The sequence below is a fragment of the Lactuca saligna genome, chromosome 8 (genome assembly GCF_052625555.1).
Source record: "Lactuca saligna cultivar CGN05327 chromosome 8, ASM5262555v1, whole genome shotgun sequence".
Classification (NCBI taxonomy): domain Eukaryota; kingdom Viridiplantae; phylum Streptophyta; class Magnoliopsida; order Asterales; family Asteraceae; genus Lactuca; species Lactuca saligna.
The window spans coordinates 91525054-91530661 of NC_136424.1; the positions used below are offsets into that span (position 1 = coordinate 91525054).

Genomic DNA, 5608 nt, shown 5'->3' on the forward strand with positions numbered 1-5608 from the left:
TCGCAGGTTGAAGGTTAGGTGGGTGTTTTAGATGCAAAATCACATCATGTATATTGCCATGTAAAACGTTTCATAGCTCCTCAATAGTTTTTTATCTATAAATGTCAGCCATACACAAATTTAATTAAAAACATGCATATGTATATAATATAATTATAAATTATATATAAAACTTTTGTCTTAAGAAAACATTTAAAAAAAAAAAATAGTCCGTTATTACTCATAAAATTTGAGACTTGACATCACCATCACACTACATGCATTACACAAATTAAAACTTGGCTAACAACATATATATATTCAAAAAACCTTATGTTTAGTTTTTTTATATTAGATTAGATTAGATTAACTAATATCTACATTATCTAATTTAACATTTCTTGAAATTTAAGAGAGGTACAACACCTATTACATCATATACAACAATGTTATACTTATCATCTAATAAACATATAACGTATCCATTTTAGGAATCAACTCGGAATTCTAAACACTAATTTTGTTTCTTATATTTATTTCTAAAGCAACCTTTTCTCTCAATCAAATACTAAAAAACCCTAATCAGAGAGCCGTCGTTGTTTCCCTCATCCGGATCTACCTCCAAATCAGCACTCCTGTAAGAAGAAAAAAAACATAATCAAAACCCTTGCAACCAATGTAAGTCACTTTTAATATGATTGTGCATGTTTGTGTGTTCATCATCCCGTGAACCGAATGAGTGGAGTCATTCATCAATGTCAAACAATTTTGTGGATGATGTTGTCATTGTGAAACCCATGTTATGGCTTCATCACAATGTTTTCAAACCTATCTTGACCGGTTGACCCTTAATCTCTTTATCTGATTATTATTAGTTCATCATCAAAATGATTTTGATATTTTCGATTTTAATTTCAATTTCCGGTATGTCGGTGGCCTCATATTCATGTAACCAGGATACGATAAATACAAGTGTGTGTAGAGACGGAGGTGGATCATATAAATCACTCATTTTGAATCACCTGAATGATTTTCATGTCAAAAGAATTGGAGTGAAAACATCAAAGGTGTGCCCAAGTGGATCATATAAATCACTCATTTTGAATCACCTGTATGATTTTCAACCATTAAAATCGTTAGTTTTTTCATTATATGCTTCGTATTTTTGTTTATGTGTGTATGTTATTTAATTAGATCTTAACCTTAAAAGAGATGACTTTCGGAAAGGAGAAATTTCAAGCCAAGGAAGAGCCACAAAATGAGAACAAGGGCTTTTGGTAACTGGTTCTGAATTTCTGATGTTATGATTAGCACCTGATTTAGAATAATATTTTATTTTTATATTTCGAAATATTTTGTTTCTTTTTTTTAATAAGATAATTTGAACATTTCTTTTGCATATTAACTCACCTACGGCCACAGTATAGCTTGATATTTAGAAGTTTATGTCTGTGTTCGAGACTCATCATTTCTTTTGCATATTAAATTAGAAGACTTACACGTATATTGCTTTTAAAATCTTTACTGATTATTTGTAATACAAAATGGTTTATGTATCTATAGCTGAAATGGAAGTCCGATATGTATGTTCTCCAAGTATGTTACTATTTCTATATATAATGTTTCAACTGGGGAGTATGTATAATCTATTAACTTTAGTAAATTGTTTAGCTGGACTGTCTCAAATTTGAGTTCCTTTTACCCTTATTTTACAAGGAAACATTATTGATCTGGTGACTCCTCAACAGAAGATGATAGACACAACCACATGTCTTGACATTTGAACCTATATTAACTTTAGTAAATTGTTGTGGATTAGTTAAGCAGTTACACCAAAAAGGTTAATTAAAGGACATTACGTGATCCTTAAATATTCATCGTTTGAAGGGTAGTATTTTGTTGTGTAAAGTTTCCTATATTTCACAACTTTTAGTGCGGTCTCATTGTCTGTTGTTTCTTATGACTCATTTTTACTGGTCAAACAGGCAAGCATCAATTCAAATAGTTGGAAAAGATTGTGAATTTGTTGACATATGTTGGTGATTTTAGTGTTACCATGTCATTTTAAGTAACTGCAACTAACATGTGAGCTAAGGGGCTTCATAATTTGTACTATAATATATATATGGAGTAGTGCGGAGTGCACACATGTATAAGATCGAATTAGAAGCCGGTTCGACGAATAGTCGGGGGTCCAGGGCAGCGCCCCTAGGTCCGGGGTTTCCAAAGGGGCAGCGCCCCTTTGGCCCTAGTGGGGTCCAAGGAGCAAAGCCCCTCACCGAATTTTGCATGTGGGAACATAATGGAAAACCCAATTTTTTGAGGGTGATTATGGTAAAACTAACGAAACTCGTTAGTTTTGGTAACCCTAATCCGGATTAATATTACTTGCTTCCAATGTAACTAATGACGGCCCAACCCTAATCTTGTTTAATATATAAACATATCTTTTTATACAGAAGATGGTTACGTTCTTTAGCTCTCGGTTTTTCATCACACATTCACAGAACCCTTTAGCATATTGGCTTATGTTTTATGTACCTAGAAACGTAAGTGTCCACTTGGATTATCCTAGGCTGAATTTCTTATAACTCAGACATAGGGTAGAAATATCAGTTCGGAAAGTAATATCACGATCCAAGTTGGTATCCAGATTTCCACCACAAACCCTAATTCCCCAACAACATATTTGTAGAACAAAGTTGTATTTAATATCAAGGTAGCGTATTAATCAAAATTGGTGTCTTTTAAATTATTATTATTATTATTATTTATATATATATATATATATATATATATATATATATATATATATATATATATATATATATATGATTAAATGAGAACACTTAAAAGGTTGAGAACGCGAGAATAGTTGTAGACCAATCATTCCATAGGAGCGCAAAAGGAATTTTACAATATAATTAAATATGGATAATTAATTAATTCCTACAATCATGGGATATTGTCTAACTTTTTTGGAAACGGCAAATGAATTAACGGAAATCTCTACCTAATATTTAACAGAAGCCTCTACCCAATATTTCAGAGTAGACCCCGAGTTCGAGCTCCGCAAAGCGGACAAACCTAGCCCCATGAGGATTTCCAGGGAAAATTCCCCCACGTATGGGGCATATTTGCAAGAGACGCACAAATTATGCTTTACCGGATAGATGAAAATAAAACATATTTGTAATCATACGTGGGGGAAAATTCCCACAAATTATGCTTTACCGCACAAATTATGCTTTACCGGCAAATTTAAATGATTACAAATATGTTTTATTTTTGTATGATTACAAATATTCGGTTGAAATGCTTAATTCATCAATCTTGCATAATTTGTGCGTCTCTTGCAAAGTCAATCATGGCAAAGTCAATCTTTTTGATTGTACATCTATCCATTAATAATAACACAAAAAGTTACAATGTAATACATATCTTTTCTTCTATAATCACATATGAATAAAACATAAACAAAAACTAGAATAAAAATAATTAACTACTATTATATAATCATAAATGAATAAGTCAAGATCTTCTCCACTTTGTATTGTTTGGTTGTATATTAATACTCTAACATTCCGTTTTGTAGAAGCATCTCGATTTCCTCTACACACCGTCAAATAAAAGAAATAAATACAATTAACAATCAACATTCTGTTTCTTCAAAAATTGTCTGTTTGTGAAATTGGTGCTTTTCTCTTTAGCAGAGCATCCAAAACCTATAACAAATGTTATAATCTTCAATGAAATGTTATAATCATTAATGATTGAAACTCAAAGCTTACCTCTTGATCTTTATATCTAAAAAAACATAGTCCTAATCATGAACAATTAAAAGATAGAATGATGATTTTATCTTTTATACTGCTGCTGTGGGAGTGGGAGTGGGTTTGAGAAAAATTTCAACATTATCATGAACACCTTGAAGAAGTAATTCACCATCATATGTTAATAATTTACGCCTCTTCGCTGCTGTCAATGTCCCAACCAATGCTTCAAATATGTTCGCACATCTATCATCGTTGAATAGCACACCAAATGTCACCTTCATCAACATTCAACAAATTTAATGACAATAAATCAGATGAAAAATCGAACTTTATTATCGAGAAACAGATATGACAAGATCGAATTGCAAAACATTAGGCGCTCGGCTGCTCGGGATCTAATATCCATTGGTATATTGTTAAATCTCAAGGTTTTAAACATGGCCAATTTCAGCTCATTATATAGATCGAAGCCCTAAATTATCAGATTGTTCAATATTGTATTAGATCGCGAATGAAGTTCATCACAAATCGGCGATAGTCAGAGGTATGAGACTAGATCCATACCAATTTTCCAATATGAAACATTATTATGTAAATCCAGAAGTATGAGGCGGATTTAGAGGAATTTTCTCCGAAAATTGAGGGGAAAAGAAAATTACCTTGTAAGATCCATCGTCTTGCTTACTGCCGAGTCTTTGGATCGCTACTTTGAGTTTTTCAACTTCTTCTTCTACATTCATGACTGTGTTTTAGCTTTTTTGGGTTTTAGGTGTTTATCACGTTGAGAGTTATTCTCCTTGAGTATATATATCGACGGTGAATACATCGACTGTGTAGGAAATCAACAAAAAAAAAAGATTTTACATAACTATGAAATCAGTTTCTGGAAAAGAAATTAACAAAGACTGCAGACTCAAAAGTCCCAAAATTACTTGCTATATTTTTATCCGATTCAAGGGACAAGTAGGCTTCAACCCGATTGGGAGCTGCGACGAAACCCACTGCCTAAAATTGAACATTAACCCTATTTCTGCCGGAATCGAATCAAACCCACAAGCTGAGATCACCAAACTACCTTTCTCCATCGCCTTCTCATGGTACACGACTTCCATCCTCTCCATGAACTCCGACTCACCTGAAATATCCAGGTAATCGCACCCCGCTTCAACACAGGCAGCGACGACAGGCTCACCGTAAAGGCGACAAGGTCCAACGTAATCGAGGACGAGCTTAGCTTCCCTCCAAACACCCCCTGTTGTCGTTTCCTCCCCCTCTCCGTTCGTGAATCCTCTCCTTTTGATCAAAAGCAATTCAGAGATCCTATTTCCCTTTCCTCTGTTTTGGCTTCATTGATTATAATCTATCTCACCATTCTTTTCCCTTTTTTGGTGGATCGATGATGTAGGGTAGAGGCGTACCTAGGTTTACAGAGAGAGAAGGGAAATAGGCGAGTGATTGAGGAATGTTAGGAATTAAATAGCGGTGGCAAAGGTCCAATTACTATAATACCCTTATCACCATTTGAAGTTACACTTTAATACTTGTAACTTTTAAAATTTTACATAAATGGTCTATTCATTATTAACCTTAGATTTAGTTTTTTAAATTGTTCAGATCTGTTCTCGCGTTCTCAACATTTTCGGTATTTGTTGGAATATTGTCTAAGGCTGCAATTATATTAAGCAAGTATTTGACACGATTGAGCATGGTCCTTTTGGGTTGCCTTCACCATAGCAACTTGATAGGATGATTTACAATGAGAGTTGAAATATCATAAGGAATAATAATATTGTTATTTGATTAATATAAGTCATAAATTAATTAGGAATTAATTTGGTGACTTAAGGAGATTA

The 5608-nt window shown here is 33.3% G+C and overlaps 1 long non-coding RNA gene across 3 annotated transcripts; it reads left to right on the top strand.

Annotated features, from left to right (window-relative positions):
• The first annotated feature begins 492 nt into the window (after positions 1–492).
• On the top strand, positions 493–1367 carry LOC145012634 (uncharacterized). Of its 3 annotated transcripts, none has more exons than XR_013664606.1 (3): positions 493–819; positions 936–1090; positions 1174–1367. It is a non-coding gene; the product is annotated as an uncharacterized LOC145012634 (long non-coding RNA). The 3 variants fall into 3 exon arrangements; XR_013664605.1 differs by having other exon boundaries at positions 493–657; XR_013664604.1 differs by having other exon boundaries at positions 493–1090.
• The last annotated feature ends 4241 nt before the right edge of the window (positions 1368–5608 follow it).